This window comes from Triturus cristatus, chromosome 1_1, assembly GCF_964204655.1.
Source record: "Triturus cristatus chromosome 1_1, aTriCri1.1, whole genome shotgun sequence".
Classification (NCBI taxonomy): domain Eukaryota; kingdom Metazoa; phylum Chordata; class Amphibia; order Caudata; family Salamandridae; genus Triturus; species Triturus cristatus.
Window position 1 is genome coordinate 1007815873 of NC_140579.1, and position 10527 is coordinate 1007826399.

General features: G+C 47.9%; 1 pseudogene across 1 annotated transcript; it reads right to left on the reverse strand.

Annotated features, from left to right (window-relative positions):
* Nucleotides 1-430: 430 nt before the first annotated feature.
* Nucleotides 431-7072, reverse strand: LOC146871447 (RNA-binding protein 15 pseudogene; annotated as a pseudogene). The gene has a single exon (XR_014981002.1). The product of XR_014981002.1 is annotated as an RNA-binding protein 15 pseudogene (transcript).
* Nucleotides 7073-10527: the final 3455 nt, after the last annotated feature.

A 10527-nucleotide genomic window follows, 5' to 3' on the forward strand; every position in this document is an offset into this window, starting at 1 on the left:
CTCCAGAGGTAGAGGGGCTTTTCGCTGTCAAGGTTTTATTATTACAATTTATGTTTCCTAAGATCTGCAGCTTCTCTCATGAGGCAATTTCCTGCAACGGTTTTTAAGTGCAAGACCAATGGAATTTCGAACTTTTTCTTCAAATTAAAATCAAATTAGGGCCAAACAAGACGGGCGAGTTAAATAAACCAAACTTAAAACGCAGCATGTTGGGCTGTTGAAAGCAGCGATGCCTTGGCCTTGGAGCAGTACACTATGTATTCTTCACGTCTGGTATTTACGGGAAGTAATGGATGGTTTCCCTGCTTCTTGCACAAAGGATCACACCTCGTCTGCGCTACTGATAGCGCATTCAGCAGCAGTAGTACCCCTTGGATGCAACCAAAGGAATGGATGAAAGGCTTGCTGTCAATTCACTTCCAGGCATAAAAACATTTTCCTCAAAGTAAATTTATTTAGAATGAAACAAGATCAGCTCAAGTGTGTACACGATTTCAGTGACAGCTACTTTTTTAAGCTGCGTGGGCCAATAAAAGGGAAATCCTTACTTTCCAGGCATCTTGAGTACACATCACAATGCAAGGGATCATCATGTTTCCACTTAAACACGGGATTCGGCACAATAGCAGATACACAACTTAAGCTGCAATGTCAGTAAAATGCACATAAACTAAACAGACACTTTCTTCCATCAAAAGAGCTTGTGCAACTCCACACTAGCCTTTGATCCGCTGAAGAACTGTCATTTACTTTAGAAACCGGTGTCTTCTTTTCCCAGCTTCACGTGCAAGAGGAAAAAAAGAAAGGCATTAAGTACAAGCATTTATATCATACATATATATATATATATATATATATATATACATATATATATATATATTACACACACACAACGGAGTGTCAGTCTTTTACATGCAAAAAAGGTGGTGTCTGTAGCATCTACTCAGTATTAGCCAGTGTCACACGAAAATATATGGCTGTGTGCGGCGTCCCATCACCAGCTAGAGATGGGCATTGTCCAGCAAGGCAGCCTTTGGACGGCTTGTACTTTAGGCACCCCACTAAAGTGTGGTGTGTGTGTATATTTTTTTTAATCATGTAGTCTCCCTAACCTGGAGGTAATGTACTGTTGATTGTAACTAGTCTGGAATAAGATTCCCATGCGGGACTTTCAGAACGCCATGAACGATTAACAGAAGAGCATTGAGGCAATCTTGCTAATGGAGAATCCATGGCAGCAGAGGGGAAAAATACTCGACCTATTCTAAGACTTAACACTGCTTCCCAACAAGTCATATTCAACCACTCCGAGCCCCTCATATAACCCTTCTGCCCTCGCCCCACAACACCGAATCCTGTAACTTGGGGATCATGGCAAATTCTCCAGCACCAAAGCCTGGTCTTGAATGACAACCCATCCTGGAAAGAAGAAAGTAGGCGAGGAGTTCAGGTTTACACTGCTAACTATCAGAAGCTACTCCTTAATGATACTCCAATTATCATTGGAAACTTCCACAATTAACTGAGAGGATCAATACCAGTTCTCTGCAACCCATCTTGGGTCCAATACAAACAATTTTCACGTTGTCATACTATTATTTGATGGAGGTGAACGGCCAAGACGCCCATCGTGGAACAAGAAGTCTCACTGACATTCCTGAACTAGGGAGACAGGAGACAATACCACAAAACTCCGAGGAAGGGGTAATGGACTTAGTAGGACAAAGTTACAATAGACCTTATCTTAGACTTGTGGGGCTCAATTCCCACTGCTATGTCATCCTTCCCTCTTCTAAAAGTCAAAAACGTTGCCACGTTACAAGTTGGCAAATTGTGGGAATCCGTTCCTTCGACCTACCCATGGTTCAAAGGTCATGTTCCCGGCTCCCCATCCTAAATCTGGAGGACAATACTGCTTTCGTTAACCACCTCCTAGCTAGGGGGAATCAGTAAACACTACTCGGATCTCCCATCTCTAAACTAGGAGTCCATAAACTGTTCTCAGACACTAGCTACCAGAAGTTAAGTGAACACTGCGTCCAAGAAATATACTCCTGCAACTGTAATGTAATGTAGAGCCAGTGCCAAGCAGCACCTTCAGCCCCCTAAATTCCAACATTTTACCCCTTATTCAGAAATGTGTGGCGCCTTATTTTAACGAGGTACGACTGGTTTAAAATGAAGCTATGGTAACATTTCTATACACAGCTCAAAAGCCACTCTACACTGCATAAAAAATCTATTTAGCCGTTACAAGAAAGCCAGATTCACGTCATTAGTCTAACAGGGTGCTTAATGGGCGCATTGGCGGTGTAGTGCACTTTATTTTAAAGAGACGGACCCCTAGTTTTATAAAGACAGGACGCCTATTTTATTAACTATTTATCTGCTCTTTTTTTAAAGGTTATGTGCAGTGGCTTAAACTAGGAAGCCCAAAACCCACATAACGTTGGACCGTTACCCCAGACCTACCCACTAACCAAGTAGTATTTACATATATATTTTTTAAAAAGGGGGGCGTGAGTAACGTGGTCTGTCGATTAACTCCGCGTTCGATATAACAAATAAGTCATAGTAGGCTAAAACAGCAGTGGGGTCAGCCTAGTGCTTTCTTCCAAGTGACCTGGGCCACAAGATACTTTCAGTATCCTTACAACACACAGAAATTACATATAGTAGATTCTCACCCCATCAGGGATGTTCTATAAATGTTTGCGCAGGAGTGGAGCAAGGCCAATCTAACGCACCTCTTATTAAGGGCGATTGTGTTAAGATGCTCTTCGATCATCCAAGGTCCACAGTGAAATGTGTTATACGGTATTTGCAATGTGCAAAATGTGTCTAAATTAGATATGGAAAAAATGACAAGCCCCGTTTCAACACAAGGGTCACATCTGTTTGCACATGCCTAGTGTGTCAACATTTAGGAAAATCAAAAATCAGTTTGTACAAATTTTAACTGAGCAAAATCTAACAGGCATTGAATTCACACTGAAGAAAGATCACCCACAAATTGCAAATATTGTGTGTTTAAAGAGACACTGGTAACAAGATTTCAACCCAGCCCGTTTCTTTTGAAAAAAAACAAAGTTGAATAATTTAGCTGGAAGAATATCAGTTATGAGCCTGGAATTAACTTGGTATTTCAGGAGGCTATTCCTCCGGTGAATCACCAAGTGCCTTATTGCCCCACACGTGCACGTCTACACCAACTTTTTAAAAGATCAGTGTTCCAGATCATGTTCGTATTAACAGGTTCAGTTGATAACAATATGACCATGTGAACTATAAGAACCCTCTCTATACCCCCCCCTGCCACCAATCGATCACTATGGCTCTGCAGAGCCGTTACTGGATTCCAGTGGAAGCTTATTTGGCATTTCATCACGTATTTAGTGCACGGGTTTCAGGACAAAGCACAGAATGCTCTCCCTCTAACATCCTTTCCACAGCTCCCTCATCTGGGTAGAGTATGCGCTATCCACTGCTGAGGTTTGTTACAGGGCAATCACTTTTTTTAATAATGGAAGGGCAGGGAGGAGAGTTGGGTGTGTGTTCTGGTTAAAGAACCATGAAATGTCACTGCGCACAAAGCTAAGGATTGGGTGTGCGCACCTGTTACCAGCGTCTCTCTAAATGGACATTACCACCCCACACATCAACAAATGCTGCGCCTAACAAGCCCAGAAATGTAATTAAGCCAACCCTTCATTTTCACACTAATAAATCTAGGCCACTGGAATAAGTTTGTATACGTTTTAGTGTGACAGTACGTTATGTTAACAGATTTGAACTTTTCAAAAGATTTCACTAGACCATTTCGAGCACACTAGATCAAGGCAGACTTCAAACATTCAGAGTTCAACATGTCCGTATCTAGGTTTACCACCAAGGGGCATAGCTACAAACTCCAGGTGCATTATGGGATACAGTGAAACGCCTCTGGCACAGATGTGTATTTCCTAAAACAGAAGCATTGAAATTATACGGTATGGGTTAACCTCCTTAAACGTACAAGTGAAATTCAGATTAGAACTGACAACCATTTAGAAATCTCACCAATCCAAGATTAATCGCTTCCAAGACAGGAAGTCTAGTCAATTTCAGGTGCCAGGGTATTCAAATCCCTATGCCGATTAATTTAAACACCACTGTGCTTCTCGGAGCAAGTTAGCAAGCTTTTCAAGACAGGCCGCACCGAACAGCACTGTTAGGCTGAAATATCTTGAATATAAAAAACAAAAGTGTAACGTTAAGAAAAGCCAAGAAAATGTATAAAAATAAAAAGATGCTCAGTCATTGTGAAGGTCTAGCTTTCTGCTCCTAGCACTGAAGCATACAAATGTATGAGCCCCACCTAGATGTGAATGCGTGGTGCGCTACTTTATAACACAATAAAGACTTCTAGTAGAAAATAAACGTGACTAAAAACATATGTAAAATGATAACGCTGTATCCCATAATACATGATGTTGTGAACCATCCAATAGAAACTAAGTGCATTAGGAGGTCCCACGTACAATAACCATAACAAGGTAGTCGTCTTCACACTTGGCCAAGGTATTCGCTGACGAGTCGAGGAACTGCTTGGAGAAATCGCAGGGTGGGAAGGCATGAAGGACTCCGCTGTTCTTCTCCTTGTGACCCCCCACCGGCAGACTGATTACCCCGGCGGCCTGCTTTTGCTTGAGGTAGGATACCAAATTGCGAAGGGGGCGCTGGGTGGAGGCTGCCTGCTCTCCCGCTGAAGTACTAACTGAAGTGTGTGGAACTGCCAGCAGGATGGCGTAACCACTGGGTCCCGCCACCTTGATACGTCGGGACACCTCATCCAGCTTTGGCTGATCCAGACGGAGTCGTTGGGTGATCTTTAGCTGAGCCACTTTGTCCCCTGACGGGGCTTCCACGAGGAGGCTGCTGGCTACATTCATGTCTCCCTGTAGAAGATGCATGCTGGAAGGAAAATTGCTGTTCTTCAGTAGAAGCATCCCCTGCCAGGCAAGGCCGAGCTTTGGATGGGGCTCTGCTTTCTGGGGGGATTTTACGTTACTCTCAGTACGTTCTTCCTTAATTACGGGGCTCTTGCGTTCAGGTACACGATGCTTTCGCTCCCTTTCCACAGAGTTAGAGGTCTTGCGTTCTTTTTTATCGCCTTGCCCTCTCTCCTGGCTAGAGCGGCAAGTCCTGCTCGCAGACAACGCCATTTCAACTCGGGGTGCCGGGCGCTCATTGTCGTATCGTGCACCATCGCGTTCCCCACTCGCCTCCGGACTTCGATCAGGGGTAACACATGGCCGCTTCCGGAAGCGCTCAGCCTCCGGGGATCTGTCCAAATGACGCCCTTCATCAAGCAGTCTACGCTTTCTGGGCTCTCTGTTAAGTAAGTCTCTCTCGCGGTCACGCTCCAGTGACCACCCGTCTCTCCTACACTCAATAGTGTCCAGAGGTTCGTATGGAGGCCGGTTTCTCTCCCTGACAGGAGGGGGTGCCCAGTCAGTCTCTGGATACAAATTGCGCTCTCGATCTCTGTACAAAAGTGGGGGCGAGCGGTCTCTTGGTCTTAGGGGCTCAGGAGCCCTGTGTCCGAATGTCTCTGCCACCATATCGTAGTGAGGAAGCGGCAGGGGCTGCAGAAAGGGTGTTTGGAAGTGGTGTTCTGTGCTGTCTGCGAAGTCCACCCGGAGCCGGCGGTCAGGTCCGCCCAGGGGGAAGCCTCGCATGTGGGTGCAAGCAGCCGAGGCGGCATCCAAGCTCTCGTACTGGATGTAGGCCCAGCTGTCACCCTTGCGATAGTCTATAGTGCGAATAGTCCCAAAGCGGTCGAACTCCCGGGCTAGTGCGGCCAGCGGAACCCAGTGGCCCAATCCCCCAACCCACAAGCGACTGCTGGGCGTGGCCTTTCCGTATCCGATCTTGATGGAATTGCCCATGATAAGCTTTCCAGACATTGCAATCTTAGCGCGGTGCGCCATGTCTAGGTTTTCAAACTTGAGGAAGCCGTATGTGCTGTGCTGGCCAGGCGTGGGTCGCTTGATATCCACCTCAGTGATGGTGCCGAAACGCTGAAAGTGCCGTCTCAGTTCGGCCTCAGTTACCAACACGTCCAAATTGCCTAGAAAGAGGGTGCGGTTGGCACGCTGGTCGTCCTCCGGTGACATGTCGTCGGGCTCGCGGAAGCCCAGCCGTGGCTCCAGGGCAGCTGTGCCCACGTAGGCCGGGCCCCGCACACGTCCACTCTCGTAAAAGCCAAAGTCTCTTTCAGGCTCTAGGTCGCGAGGCAATGGGGGCGGTGGCGGTAGACGACCCAGTGCCAGCTGCTGTAGCCGATAATCACGATAACCGAGTCCTGCAGGGGAGAGCGTACGATGCCGGGGCAAAGGTGGCGGGGCCGGCTCCGGCGGAGGGGTGCGGCGGGGCCGGGGCGGTGGAGCAGGGGCTGCCTGAGGTGGAGCGGAAAGCGGGACGTACACCGCTTCGATCTTTAGCGGCCGATCGTAGAGCACCAGGCGGCCTCTCGCATGCTTGGCCGCGCGCGCGTCTTCCGGACGTCGGAAGTTCACAAAAGCCACGCGCTCATCACCTGCATGGGACATTTTTACGCTGACATCCCCAAAGCGCTTGAATTCGTGGAAGAGACCATCTTCTATGGCGCTATCACTCAGAGCCGTCCCCAACTCAGAGATCCTTAAAGTCTTGTATTCGGCCTCAGGAGCGGCAGAGGACAAGCCACCCCGGTTGCCAGAACTCCCCTTTCCAGTACTACTGTAGCGGCTCTCGTACTCACGGGAGCCGGCGCGGCCCTTGTCCTGATGCCCCCCACGTCGGCCGCCATCTGACTTCGCAGACGAGCCGTTGCTGCCGCCGGGTTTGTTGCGCCCTCCACGGTCCCGGTCCTCTCCGCCGCGGGACCGCTTTACTTTGGTTGGGGAACACTCCTTCCCCTTCATGTTGAAGTCGAACCTGTAACTCGTTCGTTGAAGAAAAACGCCTCAGTAGGTGAGCGAGCTTCTCACGCGGCCGCCATCTTACTGCTCACTGTAGTGACTGCCCGGCTCTTCGCGCACAATTGGATGGCCACACCGATTTAACAATTCTTATTGGCTCTTACGCCTGTCACTAAAGACGTGCCTTCACACGCCAGTATGTTCTCAAGGTTCAACACGAATTGTTCGATTGGACGATGAATTCTGATAACTGCCGTTTCATTGGGGAAAAAAGACATCAACGCGCGTCCTAACCTCACGTAGCTTCCATTGTTCCATAGGATTGGCTGCTTAACTTCTTTACCCAAAAACGATTCGTTAGATTTACTGTCACTCGAATATTTGCGACAGGCGTCATTACGCTATCTAATTCTATGGCAGGACCGGAGGCGAGGATTATGCATTTCTTACTTCACTCTTTATTGTCAGCAATTTTAAAGAAACCTAAAAAACACACATCAAAACTACAACTCCCATGAACACCGGGAGTAACCATGGTCACCAACAGTCCACTCAAGTCGCATTCCAACAGCCCATATATTATAACCAGCAGCATAGTCCTTCCTCTTTCTTCACTGCTGCCTCGTCAGTTAAGTCCCTTCATGCCTTCTTCCGCACCTTAGGGGGTTAGACTTTAGGCTGACTGTGCTTATTTGCGCATTACTCTGTGAGCGTTTCTGGCTAGAAACTGTGATTTTTCGACCGCACGGTAGGCTTTGTTCTGAGCGCGTCAATTTCTTTATGCCGCGTGGGTGCGCTAGGTGGTGCTTTTACGATCAACTAAGCTCGGTGGTTCGTGTGCACTTGAGGAGAGAGAGCGTTTACCGCTCGTGCCTCTCTCGCCCAACCCTTACCTGACACCGCGTGGCAGTAAAGGGCATAGCCCGCTTTGCTTCCTGACATCGCCACTGTCAGTCAGACCTTGATACTTTACAGATTGGGCAGTTTAAGTGCCTTTACTGTTGCTGTGGCCATCAGTACAGAGCCTGGTAAAGGAGCACCGGCGAGGGGGCTGCCCTTGGTATCTACGGGCGTATTTTTTCTTATACTCAGTGCTCCCGTCCTCTGTTGACATGCAGTTCCAGAAGGACCATGATTATGCGCCCTCACATTTTTTGGAGCAAGATAAGGCCCCCCCCAGCGCCTTCCTGCGGGGGTGGACAATCTGCTTTCTCAGGCCATTGCGCAGGCTTTGGCCCCCCTGCAGGACAGCGTTGATAGGTTGTCTGCCCATGTCTTCAAGGGCACAGGGATACTGGGAGACGGGGAGGGCGGGCATAGTGGGGTGACTCCGGCTCGCCCACGTAAGGCTCCTAAGCGTGACACGGGGCACCTTGAGGGCTTCAGTCGGCTGACTGAAGTCTTTCTCAAGAGTGCGCGAACGCTTAAGGAAGCACCCTACCGGGAGGAGGAGATACCCGGGATTGCCAGGGACGAGGTCGCCACGGATTTTGACACCGACATGGGGAAGGGCGAGTTTGAGGATGATGAGGGCTCCTCGGAGGAGATGCAGGATTCGGGCCGGTTTTGGCGCCCACAATCCTCCTACTCCGAGGCGTGGGACGCAGAGGGTGCCCCTTCTGACATGTTTGACCCTACGGGGATCTTCAGGCCACGCTCCACAGAATGGGTCCCGGACAAGAAAGTGGCCGACTATGTTGGTAATAAGATCAGACAACCACTTTCTCAAGAGGTGAGGGCCCGCCTCAGATCAGAATGCCCCCGTCCTTCTCTACCTGACCAGGTCACAGCTACGCCAGAGATAGACCTGAAGTTGTGCACCTTTTTAGTAAATACATAAGGGATCCCAAGAAGGGGATAGATAGGTCATGGAGGAACTGTCAAGACAAGCTCCTCAATGTGGTCGGTCTGCTCACTAAGATTATAGAGCTGGCAGAGCGGTCCAGAGAGTCAGGTCATCCCCTTCCCACCGACGACGTGGCGGGATGAGCGCAGAGAACGATGTTTCTTTTGGGCAATGCTAACTGCGCCCTCTCAGCTGAGCGTCGCCGCTCTCTTCTTCTGACGATAGATCTTAAGTTAGGGGAGCTCTTTTCTTCGCAGGCTGGTCCGGTGGCCCAAGGCACACTTTTCGGCGATCCCTTCGTCAAGGAGCTGGGGAGGTTTGTTTCGACCTTCTCAGCTCTCGACAAGGTGCAGGCGTCGATGAAGAAAATTTTTCCTGGAAAGGTTTTTGGAGGGGCCGGAAGAGGCAGGGGTCGCTCTTCCGGCCACCTGTCCCACCAAAGCCCTAACAGAGCCCAGGCGAGAAGAAATAACGGCTGGCAGGATGGCCGACAAGGAGCATTCTACCCCTCCCGTGGTGGCAAAGGCAAGAACAACCGGGGCCGCGGAGGGGCCCACAACAACTCCGGTTGATATGGTGGTAAGTCCCAGTCTGTTATCTCCTCGTCAATTAGGAGGGAGAAAAAGCATGTTTTCTCACAGATGGGCATAAATTTCCTCAGACCCTTGGGTTTTGGAGAAGGTAAGGGGGTTTCACAAAGAATTTTACAGAACCCCGGTACAATCAGTCAGACCTCGTCCTATGGTTTTCTCCGCTCAGGACAAATCCCTTATAGATAAGGAGGTCCAGGATCTTCTGGACAAAGGGGCAGTTTCCCTCTCAGAGATGCATCCCAAGGGGTTTGTAAGCAATCAGTTCTTGGTGGAGAAGAAGGAAAAGGGCTTCCGCCCAGTCATCAAAGTCAAAAAGTGCTTTATTCGAGTGTTACTCATAAAAGCAAACATACAAACATATAATAAAAAACAATTAAATCTGAGATGTCATATTGACATACGCACATTGCTAAAAAGAATACAAATTATTTTCAGAAAAGAAATATACATAATCACAAGAATAAAATTCATTAATATTGATAATACAATTAAGTACAGTTAGTAAAATCTTTGTACTAATAAAAGAACCATTTAGAATTTCATTTCACAGGTGTAAAGTTCATTGATATTGATGATACAATTAAGTATAATTTGTAAAGACTTTGTACTAAAAAGAATCGTTTAAATTTTTTTTCCAGATGACACGATAGATTACACTGAACAGAGAATAGACAGTACTCTAGCAGTCTCTGGACGTCTAGGCAGAGAGTAGTCACCGGACTAGCAATCTCTGCCTGATTATCCATGCCCACCCCAGATACTTAGCGGTGGCAATTATAATCCAGGTTAAAGTAGTCGATCTGACTATGCGCAAAGCCACCATACTACTTTTAGTACCCAGGTTCCTACACATAGGTGCCAACCAAACACGCCTTGGAGTAGAGTATGGTTTGCAGGAGAACAAAAAATGTCCAAGTGTTTCATTACCTTCCCCACAAGCTGGGCATGTAGCAGGGCCTCCTTCCCTCCACTTAGATGTTAGGTAACGAAGAGGAAGAGAGCCCGCCCTTAGTTGAAAAAGCAATTTCCTATCCAAAGGTTTGGATATATAATCCCAATACAGTTCATACATGGGGTACAGTTTAACCTCAAGAAAACTAGCAGTCATGGACCCACAGTTAATACTGAGCAAATTTTTATTAGC